The sequence below is a fragment of the Carcharodon carcharias genome, chromosome 11, assembly GCF_017639515.1.
Source record: "Carcharodon carcharias isolate sCarCar2 chromosome 11, sCarCar2.pri, whole genome shotgun sequence".
In the NCBI taxonomy this organism is placed as follows: Eukaryota; Metazoa; Chordata; class Chondrichthyes; order Lamniformes; family Lamnidae; genus Carcharodon; species Carcharodon carcharias.
The window spans coordinates 31,331,015-31,349,316 of record NC_054477.1 but is presented as its reverse complement, the minus strand read 5'-3'; the positions used below and the strand labels follow the sequence as shown (position 1 = coordinate 31,349,316).

Sequence of the window (18,302 nt, the reverse complement as noted above, 5' to 3'; positions counted from 1 at the left end):
GGAGGGAGTTCAAGATCTAAAGTTGTTGAATTCAATATTCAATCCAGAAGGCTGTAAAGTGCCTAGTCGGAAGATGAGGTGCTGTTCCTCCAGTTTGCGTTGGGCTTCACTGGAACAATGCAGCAAGCCAAGGACAGACACCTGCCTTTATCTTGTGCCAGAATCAAGATTTCACATCTGAGTGACATGAACAGTGCTCATCAGAACAAAGAGCCACAGACAAAAGACATTCTTGGGAGTTTATTTACAATAGTGAACATTACGTATAAGCGATTAACACCCATGCCCAGGCTGTGCAACGACATCTCCTTAGCTTGGCCTAAATAGCCAAGTGGTTATGGTACTGGGTTTATAACCCCAAGATCAAGAGTTCAAATCTCACAATGGCAAACTAGGAAACAATATAACTTCATCTGAAACAGATGGAAATGGGCTTGTACTCGAAAGAGTTACACTCTAAGTGCTTGCTTCAGCAGCACATATATTAAAATTGCAACGATACAGAGAAGATTAGCATGGCCCCTGCGCAAGGATGGCATGCAAATTCGTGAAGTTTCCCTGGTGGTCTAGTGGTCAGGATTCGGCACTTTCACCACTGCGGCCCGAGTTCAATTCCCGGTCAGGGAATGCGAATTTATGTGGTCAGGCGCTAGTGTGCCTACGCACACAGGTGGCGACTTTCCGCCTTCAGACCCTGCAGCCATACCTCTACGTCGAGCCTCCTCCTAGATGGTGTGCCCTGATGACGTATTTCTTCCGTCAGGTGCACGGCCTGAATTATGACGTGCAGCTCCTGTTTATAGAACAGCTGGGCCTCGGTGGCTCCTTGCAGGCGTTGCCCGTCTTTTACCAGGACCTGATCAAAGTCTGGAAAGTGGTCGCCTCGCGACACAGCTCTCCCCCGTCAGGAGTAGCGGCTATCGTCAGAGAGCCGCTGCTTAGGAATCCGCCCCTCCGTCCTTTACAGTGGTTGGCGGAGAGGAGGGCTGTAGCCGCAGGGGTGACCAGGATCGGGGACGTGCTGGGTGGCGGAGGACTGGGCTGGATGCTCCCACATGAGTTGGCGTGACGCGCATCTGTGAGTGTCCAGGTCGCAGCTGATGCCATCCAAGACCTGAGAACGGTCGTGCTCGGACCTGACGTTATTTTGGGTCTTGAGGTGGCCCAGGTGCGCGGTGGTCTTCTGTCTGAACGTTCCCCTGTTCGGACAGAATTCCACATTGGCCCCAAGCCCCGAACCCTCCCTCGGGTGCTGGTGCCGCGCAATATGAGCCGCCTCGGGGACATGCCCTCTGTGCCTTTTGGCACGGCAAAGAGGGGCTTTTTGTACCGACTGCTGCTGCACACCTTCCATTTTCTCGCCCTTGTCCGTCGCCCGGACACGCCCTGGCGTGCCTTGTTGCTGTCTGGCGGCGGAGGCCCCCGATGGGAGGCCCTCTACGGAGGTGTCCTCCCCCTTTCTATCGGGGACCTGGGTTAGAGGGTGTTGCATGCAGCAGTCCCCTATAATAAGAGGATGCATAGGTTCACGGACTCTCAGGACATGTGCCCTTTTTGCGGTCTTGTGGAGTCCGTGGACCATGTATACATAGGGTGTTGTAGGCTGCACTCCCTTTTTAGTTACTTGAAAAACCTTTTATTGATGTTTTGTTTGCACTTCAGCCCCACGCTCCTGATCTATGGGCACCCGGTGCGGAAGGGGGTCGGGAAGGAGGAGGACCTCCTCGTGAACCTGCTCCTGGGCCTGGCCAAGTTGGCCATTAACAGGTCCAGGCAGCGGGCGATTGACGGGGGAGTCCCGCCCGATTGTTTGTCCCTCTTCCGCGCCTACGTTCGCTGCCGGATGTCCCTGGAGAGGGAGCACGCGGTGTCTGCTGACACTCTCGAGGCCTTCCGTGCTCGGTGGGCACCGCGGGGACTGGGGTGTTTTGTGACCCCTTTAATCACATTTTGATTTAAAGTTTGTAAGGTTCCTTTAAACTTTGTCCTTGGTTTTACAGCTGACCTTAATTAGGGGCTGTGCCTGATTTATCCCAATTTTGTTGATTTGTTTTTCATTTAAAAGATTATCAAGAGTTCAAATCTCACAATGGCAAACTACGAAACAATGTAACTTCATCTGAAAAAACAGATGGAAACGTGTTTGTACTCGAAAGAGTTACATCTCCTTAATCTTCCTGCTACATCTTGATGCTCCCCCAACATCCACAGCAGAGGCGGAGGCAGCCTGCTGACTGCTACACCCTGTCTGTAATGACCTTGGCGGGGAGGGGTTGAGGCCTTGGGGGCCCTGGCCTGCTTTCAAGGTCCAGCTGTGTGGCAGTGACACCCTCCTCAGCCTGTGGAGTTGGAGCTGCTGGGGTCACAGGAAGAGGGGATTCAGATGGGCCGGACACCCCCATAATGAGTGGGTGGATGGCCCCAGGGTGTGCATCTGATGATTCTCCTCCCTATGGGTGCCCGAGGGCCCATGGATGACTCATTGAAGAGAAGGGGAAACAGGAGTGAGATCGAGCTGCCCCGCACCCATCTCGTAGTGACACTGTTGGAGGCCAGCTATGGCGATGGAGTTCACTCCGCACAACAGTGCAGAACTGATATCCTGGACCAAGGTCTCCATGGCGGATGCCATCCTGCCAGTGTTGACATGAGTGCCTTGGCATGCCACTGCTAACACCTCAGAATGAAGGCGGACAGACTCCTCCATCGTGCCTTGCAATCTGAAGAGTGCAGTGAACATCCATTCCTGATGTTCCCGAGCTTGTCTTTGCATCTCCAGCAATTGAGGTAAGTCCAGAGGCTCCTCATCTGACTCGGACTCAGCAGATATCTGGCCTCCAGCAATCCTCTGAGTGCCAGAAACCTGGGAAGTCCCTGCCGCTGCCTGATGTGGATCAGACAGTATGAAGCTCACCAGTTTGCAAGCCCGAGACTACTCCATAACTAGGTTCCACTGAGGTGTGTGTCTCTGTGCTGGTGGGGGGTGTGGGTGAGCGCTGCGTCGGGTCTTCATTGAGGGTGTCATCAGATTCTTCTTCTAAGGTGTCTTCAGGGCTTGAGTCAAGGACTTGGGTCATGGACCCACTCAGCTACTTCCCAGGTGTGCCTATAAAAGCAAGGAAAGATAATTAGTGCATGACAGGGGACTCAATTTTCAAAGCCTGAGAGGACCTTGATGTTAGGCATTCCTCCACCAGTCTCCCTTTTGTTTTGTGCCAGCTTGTCTGGCATAAATAGAGATGGAGAGAGTATAAGCAGGATGCCTGGCATATGTGGGTGGTGAGTGGTGCCAAGGATGGGATGAGGACAGGATCCACAGGGCAGATGAAGCTGTGTGTGAGAGTGAATGATGATGTCCCTTGAACTGGCAGTGAGTGAGATCCCTGTGTATGTGTGATGGGTTTGTGAGTGTGTGAGTTGAGAGTGATGAGAAGAGTAACTTACCCTGGCGTAAGAGGAGACCATTCATCCTCTTCTGGCACCCGGTGGCTGTCCTGTTTTGCAGGGTGCTGGCGCTGACCACTGCTGCCACCGCCTCTCATGCTGGATTGGTGGCCTTGCTTGCTGGCCTCTACCCAGAGCGGGGCTAGAGGGCTTCACGGCGAGCCTCCACAGCATCCAGTATGTGCGCAAAGGAGGCATTGCCAAATTTGGGAGAGGTATGTTTCCTCCATTTGGCAGCCATGACTTTGCAGCAGCTTCCAATCTCTTAGAGAGAGCTGGCTCTGTGCAGGGGTGCCCTATAAATATGGCGCCTGGATTACTGAAGGCCTGAGGTGACAGTGAGGCGGGTGAATCAGAGGTCGCCCCGCCAGCGACCTGCCGTGTTTCCCAGGAATGCATTTTTAATGAGCCTGGATGCGCAGGGAATGGGATGATTCGGCACAAAAAGCCAACGATTAAAATGTCCTTTTCCCCTACCCGTTACCGTACTTTGTGCAAATCTGGGATGATTCCACCCAGGAGTTGCACTGTTAGGAAATTCTGCCAGGAAAGGGACCTGTTAGGACAGCGAGACTGAAGCGTGATGCACAAAACATACAAACCAGTGTGAATAATACCAGAGGCTCTATAATGCAACAAAACAGACAAGCACTTTTGTATTTTTCAGCATTGCAATGGAGATTTTTATTAATTAAAATAAGGACCTTCTATATCATCCTAAAGCAACCTTTAGATATATTCCAGCTATCTAGGCCCATTCTTCCAATAGCTTTTCTTACTCCAGAGGTAATTTAAGAACTTTCAATTTGTAATTCCTTATGTTAAGAGTGCCCTTGATGCCTCAGTGGATAATTGAAAACAATGCAACAATGTGCATCATAACTGGAACTCTCCACTCGCCTCACCTCCCCTGGCTTCCTGTCCTTGCAATTATCACTCCGCCACAAATTCGTTGACTGAAGAAAATCCACAAACTTGTTGAAACCATCTGTGCTGCACCTCACCTGCCACTGCATGATGACCTGTTCAACCCACCCACTGCCCACCTTCCATCTCGGCGCCTCATATGGTTCACCCATTCTGAGCAAGATCCATCAGCAGACATCCTTTGGATCAAGGAATAGGAAACATGGGAAGTCGCTAACATGTCCCCTTGTGACAAACACCACCTGTCGAATAGCAGGCTTTGAACTACCAAGGTGACAAGTGATCCTTGCTAAACAGGTTCAGGACAGGCCAGGGTCTTTGTGCAGCCAACCTCCACCACTGGAGCCTCAGTACAAACCCCTTATGCAATTGTGGAAAGATTGTGCATTACTGAGGAGTGTCCCCTCTACATAATAAGTGGTGGTTGGAAAATGAGAAGGCAAGGGATAGTCAATAAATTGGAGGATATTGAGAGGGGTTGTGGAAGCGGGAGGCTTTGGAGTGCAAGTCCATAGGTCCCTGAACGTGGCAAGATAAGATAAGGTGGTAAAGAAGCATATGGAATGCTTTCCTTTATTGGACGAGGTATTGAATACAAAAGCAGGGATGTAATGATGGAACTGTATAAAACGCTGGTTAGGCCACAGCTGGAATTTTGCGTTCTTGCCACCACATTACAGGAAGGACATAATTGCTCTGGAGACAGTACAGGGGAGATTTATAAGAATATTGCCAGGGCTTGAAAATTGTAGCTATGAGGACAGATTGGATAGCCTTGGGTTTTCTTTAGGACAGGGGAGGCTGAGGGGTGACCCAATTGAGGTGTACAAAATTATGAGGGGCCTAGATAGGGTAGGGAGGAAAGACCTGTTTCCCCAAGCTGAGGGGTCAATTATCCGGAGCCATAGATTTAAGGTGACGGGTAGAAGGATCAGAGAGGACATGAGGAAAAACTTTTTCACCCAGAAGGTGGTGGGCATCCGGATTTCACTGTCTATGTTGGTGGTGGAGGCTGAAACACTCAACTCATTTAAAAGGTACCTGGATCTGTATCTGAAGTGCTGTAACCTGCAAGACTACAGACCAGGTGCTGAAAAGTGGGATTAGAAATGAGCAGCTAGTTTATTTTTTTCTCTTTTTATGGCCGGCGCAGAAACAAAGGGCTGAATGGCCTCGTTCTGTGCCGTAACTTTTCTATGATTTTATGCTTCTACCGCTTGGCTTCGTGGATTTGCATTTGCTAAATAAAAATTAAGAAATCGAATTGCATCATGCAATATTCATTGTGGAAGTCCATCGTGTGTGATTCTTGATCTGCTGAGCTATTTGATTTTATTTGGACACAGCTTGGGCACCAAAAATTGGCCCCTGTCCCCTTAGCTGGAGCTGCAAACAAAAATCAAGTTTTCTGTTCCTGAGCTCGAATGGGAAAGGAGAAAGATAGCAAGAACTTGCTTTCAAAAAGCAATATATGCATTTCAAAGACTTCACAGTCAATTAATTGATCTTGACATGTAGTCACTATTGTTTTGTTGGTAAAGGCGGCAGTCAGTTCACTTAAAGCATAGTTTCTAAAAGAGCAATGATACAGGTGACCTGATAATTTATTTTGGTGATATTGATTGAAGGATAAATGTTAGCAGGAAAAAGAGACTTGTTGTCCTTTCTTTAATAGCGTAATTGGATCTTTAATGTGCAACTGAACAGAAAGAAGAGCTTGGTTTAACATCTTATATGAAGAGTGGTACCTCCCGCAGTATTGTACTGACACATCATTCTAGAATATGTGCTCAGGATCTGGAGTGCTAACTGGTTGGCATTCTGGAAGGATGAAATCAAATAGTCTGAGTGGCCTCCTCGATTGAAACCTATCTTGTGATAATCTCCTGAATCTTCTTTAGCTGGTAGAAACAAGGAGTAGCTGGAGACATTTCTCAAGTTCAACCCTCTTCACTAAGATCAAAACAAAATACTGCTGATGATGGAAATCTGAAATAGAAAATGCTGGAAAATCTCAGCAGGCCCAACAGCATCTATAGGGAGAGAAAGAGTTGACATTCTGAGTTCGTATAAGAAGGATCACACGGACTCGAAATGTCAAATATATTTTTCTTTTCCCACCTATTTTTAAATTTATTTCGATCTATTGTCTTATCTCCAACTTTTAGCCCATTTTGATCCCTGCTCCCCTTCCCCCCACCCCATCCCCACTAGGGCCATCTGCCACTAGCTTGTCCTGCTTGCCACCCTTAATGCCCCCATTAGTACATTCCTTAGATAATATCACCACCGTGAACACACCTTTCTCCTTTTTTCTATGATATCTTTGGCAATCTCTTCTTTGCCTTCACCTATCACTGGCCCCCTATTGAGCTCTACCTGTCCCACCACCCCCCCCCCCCCACCCCCGACCCCTACCAGCTTATATTTCACCCCACTTCTCTATTTCCTTAGTTCTGATGAAGGGTCATACGGACTCGAAACATCAACTGTATCCCTCCCCACAGATGCTGTCGGGCCTGCTGAGTTTTTCCAGCATTTTCTGTTTTTTGTTTGAACCCTCTTCACGGTTAGGAGCAAAAGAAATCGTGGACTTCCTTCCTAAACATTTCCACCTCACTAAGCCCCTCTCCTCCTTTAAGATCCTCCTTAAAACCCAATTCTTTCACCAAGATTTTGGTCACCCCTCTGAATATCTCTGTCCTTGGCATGAAGTGTGTTGCAAAATTTGTGGTTGTGTTGTAGCAGTACAACAAATTATGCTAGATTACCAGTGAACCATGGAATTCAAAAACCTAAGGTAATCCTGGTTGAATAAGTGATGGTAACTTAGCATTTGAGATTTTGTACCCGAGAGAAAGATTTCCAGGTTTTGAAACTGCCCAGGAGCAGGAGAAGCAATGTATGAAGTTGCACCAGGGATTCTGTGTGAGCTTCTTTAGAATCCTATATTGTATTCAGAAGCAACTGTGTCCCTGGAACAAACATTGAGGGTTGGTTAAACCACCTGCAACTTGTTGAAGGGCTGATTGGCTAGGAACATCACTCTGCTGTTGTAGACGATGGTCTTTTGGATAGAATAAAGAATGACTGAGTCAATCAGCTGGTCCAAAGGATTTTGGTTGGTAGTGATTCCAGGAACAAGAAATGGGTCCTGTCAGCAGCCAAACAGAGCTGCAATATTCCATCTTTGAGCCATTCCAGTTTTGTCAAGTGTTGTCAGTTCCTTGACTTAATCTTGACTAAGTTGCCCATTTCTACCTTCATGCTGAAGCTAGCAAAGTGAAGAGCTATTTTTTGGGTTGGTGGTGAGTTTATAGTAGACACCAACCTGATGTCCATTCTAACTGAGTTTCATTGGGGCAATGTCATGGTTTCGGTTGGTGTGTGCAACTGGTCAACTTCAAGTAGATTTTACCACTACTCAAAAGCACACAAAATAGTTTTATTATTAATGAATTAAGCAAAAGAAAGAGAGATTTTATATCGCACTTTCCATGACCACCAGACATCTCAAAGTGTGTTACAACTAATGAAGCACTTTTGAAATGTAGTCACAATTGCAATGTAGGAACTGCATCAGCCAATTTGTGCATAGGAAACTCCCATAAACAGCTTTGTAATAATGACCAAAAAACCTGTTTTTGCAATGTTAATTGAGGGATAAATATCGGACAGGACACCAGAGATAATTTCCCTGTTCTTCTTCAAAATAGTGCCATTGACGCTGAGAAGACAGACGGGACCTTGATTTAATGTCTCTTGCTAAAGATGGGACCTCCGACAGCCCTGTACTCCTTCAGTACTGCACTGGAGTGTCAGCCTTGGCATTTGTGACTGCAGAGATGTTTAGAGGCGTGCCTCAAGCAACAAAGGGTTCCAGCTCAAAAACAAAAACAGAAATACCTGGAAAAACTCAGCAGGTCTGGCAGCATCGGCGGAGAAGAGCACAGTTGACGTTTCGAGTCCTCATGACCCTTCAACAGTACTAAGTAAAAATAGGAAAGGGGTGAAATATAAGCTGGTTTAAGGGTGGGTGGTTGGGGGGGTGGGTTGTTGGGACAAGAAGAGCTAGGTAAAGAGCCAGTGATAGGTGGAGATAACCAAAAGATATCACAGCCAAAAGGACAAAGAGGTGTTGAAGGTGGTGATATTATTTAAACGAATGTGCTAATTAAGGGTAGAAATCAGGACAAACAAGGTACAGAATGCTTTAGTGGGGGTGGGGTGGGGTGAAGGAATACTAAAAATGCTAAAAGGTAGAGATAAAACAATGGGTGAAAAAATATTTAAAAATAATGGAAATAGGCGGGAAAAGAAAAATCTATATAATTTATTGGAGAAAACAAAAAGGAGGGGGAAGAAACGGAAAGGGGATGGGGATGGAGGAGAGAGTTCATGATCTAAAATTGTTGAACTCAATATTCAGTCCAGAAGGCTGTAAAGTGCCTAGTCGGAAGATGGGGTGCTGTTCCTCCAGTTTGTGTTGAGCTTCACTGGAACAATGCAGCAAGCCAAGGACAGACATGTGGGCATGAGAACAGGGTGGAGTGTTAAAATGGCAAGCCACAGGGAGGTCTGGGTCATGCTTGCGGACAGACCTGTAAAAGGTCTGCCACCTTCAACACCTCTTCATCCTTTTGTCTGTAACATCTTTTGGTTATCTCCACCTATCACTGGCTCTTTACCTAGCTCTTCTTGTCCCAACAACAGCCGCACCCCCCCCGCCCCCCCGCCCCCCCCACCTTAAACCAGCTTATATGTCACCTCTCTCCTATTTTTACTTAGTTACAGATTTAGTTACAGACAGGTCTGTCCACAAGCATGACCCAGACCTCCCTGTCACTTGCCATTTCAACACTCCACCCTGCTCTTGTGCCCACATGTCTGTCCTGGGCTTGCTGCATTGTTCCAGGGCAGCTCAACACAAACTGGAGGAACAGCACCCCATCTTCCGACTAGGCACTTTACAGCCTTCTGCACTGAATATTGAGTTCAACAATTTTAGATCATGAACTCTCTCCTCCATCCCCAACCCCTTTCCGTTTCTTCCCCCTCCTTTTTGTTTTTTTGCAATAATTTATACACATTTTTCTTTTCCCACCTATTTCCATTATTTTTAAATGTATTTCCACCCATTGTTTTATCTTTACCTTTTAGCCTTTTTAGTATTCCTTCACCCCACCCCACCCCCACTAGAGCTATCTGTACCTTGGGGTTGACGTTTCGAGTCCTCATGACCCTTCGACAGAACAGGTTCTGTCGAAGGGTCATGAGGACTCGAAACGTCAACTCTTTTCTTCTCCGCCGATGCTGCCAGACCTGCTGAGTTTTTCCAGGTAATTCTGTTTTTGTTTTGGATTTCCAGCATCCGCAGTTTTTTTGTTTTTATTCTATCTGTACCTTGTTTGTCCTGCTTTCTACCCTTAATTAGCACATTCCTTAGATAACATCACCACTTTCAATACCTCTTTGTCCTTTTATCTGTGACATCTTTTGGTTACCCCACCTATCACTGGCTCTTTACCTAGCTCTTCTTGTCCCAACAACCGCCCCCCCCCCCCCCACCAAACCAGCTTATATTTCACCCCTTTTCTATTTTTACTTAGTTCTGTTGAAGGGTCATAAGGACTCGAAACGTCAACTGTGCTCTTCTCCGCCGATGCTGCCAGACCCGCTGAGTTTTTCCAGGTATTTCTGTTTTGTTTTTGTTTTGGATTTCCAGCATCCACAGTTCTTTGCTTTTATCAAAGGATTCCAGCTGTTTGTTTACACCACATTCAATTAAAAAATGACATTTGACCGATATCCACTATCCTGAGCAGATTTCACCAATAGTTAGGACCATCAGTTCAGTATAAACTTCTGAGTGCCACTAATGGTTAACTTTTAAGTAAATAGCTTGTATCCTCTGGAAGAAAAGATCGAGGCATACTGTTTCAGCTTTGCTCCAGTCAATAAGCATACATGACTTTCAATTCCTTCTTAAATGGAAATTTTCATGGCACTTCCTGTGCATTATTGTCCATTTTTCTGGAATCAGTAGTACGCTTTTATGTCCTTTACATCATTTCCACCTCCGCATGTAACATTTTTTGACCTTGTTATGTTTCAGAGGGCAGGGGCATTCTAGCAAAGAACAAAAACCCTTCCTCATTATTCTCCCATCTCATTCCCAGCACTCTCAGGAACAGTGATAGCTTCTGTGTAAAGTCAATGTTGAGGAAACTGCGTGACAGCATTTCTGTTGTTCCTTTTCCTTGTGAATGAATGTGACTCCTCTGTGATGGGGCTGCCTGTTGCATTTTGTTCACTAGCAGTTTATGGTGGCAGAACTGTGAGTTCAGGGAGCTCATTTCACAGGGCTCCTCAGGTTGACCCTGCTTCACGCTCAAATATCCCTGGCAAAGGTACTGGGGAGACAGGTGTTTATGAGCCTTTTGGCGGATGGGAAGCAAGGTAACAAAGTACAGATAACAAAGAACAGAATTTCAGAGGCCAGGTATGTAGTAGCTTCAAGATCAACAGTCCGGAAAACAAATTGTCTGTAAGCCTCATTGTTTTAAGTGGAGACTCGATTACTTTATGGGACGAATTTCCCCATCGGCGAGCGGGGGGGCGGGGCCCATTCGCCGAAGCATAAAATGACGCGCGGTGAGGTAAGGATTGCCAGTTCGGCGGGGGCACAGCCATGTCAGCTGCGCGCCCGCTGAACTTTCAAAGGCCTATTAAGGCCATTAACAAAGTAATTAAAGCTGTTAAGAATGCTGCCCGTCCAACCTTAAGGTCGGCGAACAGGCAGAGAGCCCAGGCGGCCTTCACACTTTTCATGAAACCTCACCCCAGCCATGGATGAGCTTTCATGAAGGGTTTAATAATTACATAAAAATTTTTGAAAAAATTAATGGACATGTCGCAGCTCATGTTACAGTTTCACATGAGGGGACATGTCCTTAAAATTGTTTTTTTACCTTTATTACATTTTTCAAAACTTAAACTAATCTCCCGAAGGGACATCCGTGCCTCAGAGAGATTTCTGCCCTCTTTTGCGCGCATGTGCGAAAAAGTGCAGGCCCTGACTCAGGGAATCCACCCCCCTCCCCCCGCCACCCGCACAGGCAGCGCACAGCACTTCCAGGTGTGCATCATGCTGGGCGGGCCTTAATTGGCCTGCCCACTTAAAATGGCGGCGCGGACCCAATTGGGGGTGCTGATCGGGTTTGCTCTCACTCCCCCTCCCGCCCCCGCACAACTCCCCCGACAGGAGGAAACTTCTGCTCTATATCAGCCTCTTGAAGCAGACACATCCAGTAATTCTAACCTTGCATCCTCCAGCACAGACTTAGCTGTTTCAAAGCCATTGTGCATTGTGGTTACTGTAACCCTTGTTGATCCCCTTTCCTGACTCTGACTAAAATACACCAGCTGACAGAAAAATGTAAGACAGACACAATTAAAGAAAACAAAAGAATAATTGAGTGTGAAATAGGAAAAGATAGGGAGCTGCTCCTTAAAAAGACACTTAGTTTCCTGTCATGGTCTCCCCTAATTCATTTACTCATTAGAGTATTAAAACTTCAAGGAGGAAATGATTAAGCATTTAAATACAGTGCTATATTTCCTAAAGCTCACTACTTGTCACCCGAAAACCACCCAAGAAGTACCAGATTCAGGCTGACCCTTCACCTACAGCACTTCCCACTTTATTACGTAACCTGCCTAACTACATGAGCACTGTAGCCATGACGTTGATGTTTGGAATCTCCACCAGTATTACCCAATACAGGTTCCATGAGCACCAAGTTGTATAACACCTATTCTCTCAGTAATGTTCTACGATATCTAGAGTTCCCCTGCTTACACTTCAAATCTGCCTTTTGTTATTATTTCCTCCTGATGCGACACAGCCTAGCTCTCACACTGTGAACTCCAAAGTGAAATCACTTTAATGTAATTTGAAGTAATTTGATCTTAATGCAAGTAAAGTCAGTAAGGTGTAAAATTTCTGTTAACTTCCATTGGTATAAACAAGTCAACAACCAACTGTAACAATTTTAGCAAAAGATACCAGCATATGGAAAACAACATTCAAAGGTTATGGGGAGAAGGCGGGAGAATGGGGTTGAGAAACTTATCAGCCATGATTGAATGGCAGAGCAGACTTGATGGGCCGAATGGCCTAATTTCTGCTCCAATGCCTTATGGTCTATGGTCTTAAGATTGTTAAAAGACAGGTGGTCCATCAACCTTTCTCCCTTCACATATGGTGCAACCTCAAACCCATTCCCCTAGTTACACAATCTCTAAAGCGAGGCAAAAAAGCAAAAGAGAAAGAAAATCTGACGTGAATTTAGGGCAAATCTCAGGTAATTTTCTCTCCCAGCTCCTGAAAGATATCAAGAAAGCTCAAGGGAGTCCACAATGACTGTCAAAGCCAACCTATATCTGGTCATCATCTTTGATATTGTGAAAAATGTTCCCCTTCAGGAACTGGTTCTAATTTTCTTGAAGAGCTGCAGAGAAAGCAAACTGACTGCATTCTGTGGTATAAAAATAAAAGCAAAAAACTGCGGATGCTGGAAATTCAAAACAAAAACAAAAATACCTGGAAAAACTCAGTAGGTCTGGCAGCATCTGCGGAGAGCAGCACAGTCAATGCTTCAAGTCCGAATTCGGTTGAAGGGTCATTTGGACTCGATGCGTTGACTGTGTTCCTCTCCACGGATGCTGCATTCTGTGGTATGTTCCATTGAGTAATCACTTACTGTGAAAAGATATGGGTTGGAATTTTCCGGTCCTACCAGCAGCTGGAATCGCGGTGGACCGGGGCACAAAATATGACGTGATGCCAAACGTTATTTCCCACTGGCGGTCAACTTTCCCACTGTTCCATGTTGGGAACCACATTTGCATGCATTTCCATATCATGAATACTCATTAAAAACCCAGCTCGCCCGAATCACATTCTCCCACCAAATTAATTGCCATACCAGTGGATAATTAGACCAGTCTGATGTAAGAGCGTATAAAAGTGGCGTGCACTGAGCGACCTTCATTTCACTAGCATCCTCGAGGTTCGTAGACGCAGCTTTCGCCTTTCCTCTAACAGCAGTGCTGCCATATCTCGCTGCTGCTCGGATTCAGCACCGAGGCTGCTGACCGTCAGGCAAAACCGAAAGGAAGTGGGAGAAGGCAGACGCATGACTGGGGGGGGTGGTGGTGGTGACGGGAGGAAAGGGAGGAATACAGACGCATGACTCGGGAGTGGGGGGGCGGGGGGGGGGGTAGGAGGGTCGATTGGTGTTGGTGGGCGTTGTTAGAGGAGCGGGGGGTAGATGTGTGAGACAGTCCTGGGACTAAGGCCACATTGTCAGGGGCAGAACCTTAAGACAGACCTGGGGCTGTGCGGGCCATGCTAGAGGGCTATGCACAGCCTGCACATGTCTTGGTCCTGGTCCTGGTCCTGGGAGAGGGAAGGCCTGTCTGGGCCGACAGGTTGTGCACAGCATGATGTGCAGGGCATGGTCAGTAGTTTCCACGTTTGTGTCCTGGGGGTTAGTGGTTTGGTACTGGGGGGCAGATGGCACAGTTACAGTAAGGGAAGGTGTGTTCAGCCTGTAAATTGGGAGCTGGTTAGGTAGTGGGTAGTGGTATTGGATGGTCTCATAGTTCGTTTAAGTCATAGTGCATGTGACCGCGAGAAGGGGAAGGGTGAAGTCAACACGAGGCTTGGGGACATCCATAGAAGAGGGTTCAGGTGGGAGAACAGGAATATCGACCACAATAATAATGGGTTCCAAGGTTAAAGAGGGAGGCAGGAGAGTGATTGGAGGAATGGGAAATTGGAGGTAGTGAGGATGGAGGAGAATAGGAGGCGGTGGTACGGTGGAATTGTCACTGGACTAATAATCCACAGACCCAGGGTAATGCTGTGAGGACCTGGGCTTTAATCCCACCACAGCAGATGCTGAAATTTGAACTCAATAAAAATCTGGAATTAAAAGGCTAATGATGATCATTAAGCCACCATCGTAAAAACCCATTTGGTTCATTAATGTCCATTAGGGAAGGGAATCTTTACCTGGTCGTCCTTAACTGGTCTGGCCTACATGTGACTCCAGACCTGTAGCAATGTGGTTGACTCTTAACTGCCCACTGAATGGACCTAGCAAACCACTCTGTTGTCAAACCACTAAAAAGCCTAAAAAGAATGAAGCCACCCGGGCAATCTCAGCCCTGTAAACCCTGCAAAATCCTTCTTACTAACATCTGGGGACTTGTCTCAAAATTGGGAGAGCTGTCTCACAGACTACTCAAGCAACAGCCTGACATAGTCATCCTCACGGAATCATACCTTACAGATCATGACCCAGACACCACCATCACAGACAGACCCAGCAGAAGTAGGCAGCACAGTGGTAGACAGCCAGGAGGGAGTTGCCCTTGGACTCCTCATGAAGTCTCATGGCATTAGGTCAAACTTAGGCAAGGAAACCTCCTGCTGATTACGACATACCCGCTGCCTGCCTCAGCTGATGAATCAGTGCTCCTCCATGTTGAACACCACTTGGAGGAAGCACTGAAGGCGGTAAGGGCGCAGAATGCAGAACCAGAATGCTGGCTATGTGCCAAAGGCCATAGCTACTAGACTGGGTCTGCTGCAGGTGGTGAGGGAATCAAGTGTCCCTAAACCTCCCCACCTTTCTATGCCAGGCGGGTCTTCCACATTTACCTCTCTGCCTCTTTCCTTCTCCAACACACTCCTTAAAACCCTCCTCTGTCCTAAGATCTCCTCACATGACTCGGTGTCAACTTTTGTCTGGTAAGGCTCCTGAGAAGTGCCTTGAGATGTTTCACTAAGTTAAAGGCGCTATATAAATGCAAGTTGTTGAATGTGAGTGCACTGCAATCTTTTCAATAGCTTTTGTTTGTCAGGTTTAAATTGTGGACTCTTCAAACAGATGCTTAATTGAAACAATTGCATTCGAAGTGCTGATTTATCTAATGGTATCATGATAATGGACAGCATCTGAAAGGCAATTTCTTTACATTTAGGAATTTCCACCAGAAACTCTTGGGTTAAGAATGCTACCCTGATGATAACATGCTGCAAGGTTGTGTGCAGACAGTTGTTCTAAAAGTGATGATTCTTGGAATAAAATGTGAAGGAAAATAAGCAAGAGTTTACGCACAAGACGGAGTCTGGACAGGCCCATCCTCATTATTGTGGGACGGCGCATCAGCATTATTTTCAAACATATATCATGATCCTCACAGCTAGAATTGGAATGACGAGTATGAAGGAAAATGATGGAATTCAGTTAAAAAAGAAATGTAACTCCCTAGGAATCTCCTTCTGGAATGGATTTCTCCCAGATATATGTCAAATGTTGATGTGTATGTTGAGTAACTGACAACGAGAGTGCTCAGATAACAGATAATTATAGCAAAATATAATTAACTGTTAAAATAGAAGGAAAACTGGCATGAAATAATTACATATACACGTATATTTACACATATAGGATGACAGGAGATTTGATTCCAATGTAGTCAGTCAAGTTTGAGCTGCTGGCACTCATGCATAGGCATATAGTACAACTTTCTGCAGAGCTGAGAATTATTTTCTATTCATTCAAATAGATGTGGGCTTCGCTGGCTAGGCCAGCATTTATTGTCCATCCCTAGTTGCCCTTGAGAAAGTAGTGGTGAGCTGCTTTCTTGAACCGCTGCAGTTCATGTGGTGTAGGTACACCCACAGTGCTGTTAGGGAGGGAGTTCCAGGATTTTGACCTAGTGGCAGTGAAGGAACTCCAAGAGGGAGTGAATGTTTGCAGATGAGGTGCCAATCAAGTGGGCTGCTTTGTCCTGGGCGGTGTCAAGCTTCTTGAGTGTTGTGGGAGCTGTACTCTTCCAGGCAAGTGGGGAGTATTCCATCACACTCCTGAATAGTGCCTTGTGGATGGTGGACGGGCTTTGGGGAGTCAGGAGGTGAGTTACTCATTGCAGGATTCCTAGCCTCTGACCTGCTCTTATAGCCACAGTATTTATATGGCTGGTCCAGTTCAGTTCAGTTTCTTTTTTTAATTCATTTGTAGGATGTGGGCGCCACTGGCTTGGCCTTCATTGCCCTTGGAGGGCATTTTTAAGAGTCAACACATTTCTGTGGGTCTGGAGTCACATGCAGGCCAGACTAGGTGAGGACAGTAGATTTCGTTCCCTAAAGGGCATTAATGAACTAGATAGGTTTTTATGACAATCAGCAATGATTTCATGGTCATCATTAGACATTTTTAATTCCAGATATTCATTGAATTCAAATTCCACCGGGTCCCCAGAGCACTGTTGAGTTTCTGGATTTCCAGTCCAGTGACAATACCACTACGCCACCACCTACCCCTGGTAAGCCCCAGGATGTTGATAGTGGGGGATTCAGTGATGGTAATGCCATTGAAAGTCAAGGAGCAATTGTTAGATTGTCTCTTGTTGGAGATCACCTCCAACAACCAAAAAGTGTGTGTAACACTAAGTCACATAGACCAGTGGGTTCAACAACAACAACTTATATTTATACACTTAATTAAACATCCCAAAGAACTTAACAGGCGCATTGCGAAATAAAGTATGACACTGAGTCACATGAGGACATATTAGGTCAGATGAATAAAATCTTGGACAAAGAGGTTGGTTTTAAGGAGTGTCTTAAAGGAAGAGAGCAAGATAGAGAGGCAGAGAGGTTTAGGGAGGAAATTCCAGATATTAGAGTCAATGGTGGAGCAATTCAAATCGGCGATGCACAAGAGGCCAGAACTAACACAAACACACAAATACAATGCACTCACATGAATATGCACATGCACACAAACATAAATACCGACACACAAACTCACACACACACACAAAAACGCAGACAAACCCACACAAAAACAAGCACACACAAACAGATTTATTTGACCTAAACTTGCGTACAGGGGCGCAAGAACAACGGCAACTATTTACTTACTTAACGTAGAAAAAGCATAAAATTTTGTAGAGATCATAAAATAGAGGGTGTGAATAAACAGTGAAGAGGCATGTGACTTCAGGAGGACATAGACATGTTAACAGATTCGGCAGAGGGTCATCAGGTAAAATTAATGGGGTCAAATGTGAAGTGATACATTTTGGGAAGAAGAAAATGGGGAGAATATATCATCTCAAATCAACATTACTGTCCTTTCCTTTTCCAACTATACCACTCTCATTTTCCAGGGCCAAGAATTTGCCCTCATTGGATGGAGACGGCTGGAGCAGCCGGGTAGCCAGACTGTGATTTCACACTGGCAAGCCAATTAAGGCCAGTCCAGCGTGAATTGCATGCTGCAGCACTCAGCACTGACTGTGTGTGTGTGTGTGTGTGTGTGTGTGTGTGCGTGTGTGTGTGTGTGTGGTGGGTGGGGAGGGGGGGGGCGAGTGGGGAACTTCACCCATACACACGAGTGGGCGTAGGAAAAGCTCCCTGAGACACAGGGCTGCATCAGGGAGATGAAGGTTTTAAGAAATAAAAATGAATAATTTCAAATTGTTAAAAAAAAAATGTCCCTGCTCATGTGACAGAGTTACACGAGAGAAATTAGTACAGATTTTTAAAATCACAGATCGAAACCTCATCCTGTCCGTGGATAACGTTTCACAAAAAATGCAAAGGCCACTTGGCCTTTTTGCCTGCCCGCCAACCGTAACGTTGGGCGGGCAGTGAAAAATTTAATTCAATTGGATTGTTAATGGCCTTAATAGCGCCTTTTAATTGTCGGCGGGCGTGATGCCAACTCCCGCGTGTGCCTGATGTCCGAAATATCGTGCCGGTGCGGGATGACGTTGTGATGCTCGCCTGACATTATCGTGCGTTATTTTATGCTCATTTGGGTCAGGCGCATGCAGGCCTCCCGACT

General features: G+C 46.2%; 1 non-coding gene across 1 annotated transcript; it reads left to right on the top strand.

Annotated features, from left to right (window-relative positions):
* The first annotated feature begins 460 nt into the window (after positions 1-460).
* LOC121284546 lies at positions 461-567 on the top strand. Its single transcript, XR_005944512.1, has one exon. It is a non-coding gene; the product is annotated as a U6 spliceosomal RNA (small nuclear RNA).
* The last annotated feature ends 17,735 nt before the right edge of the window (positions 568-18,302 follow it).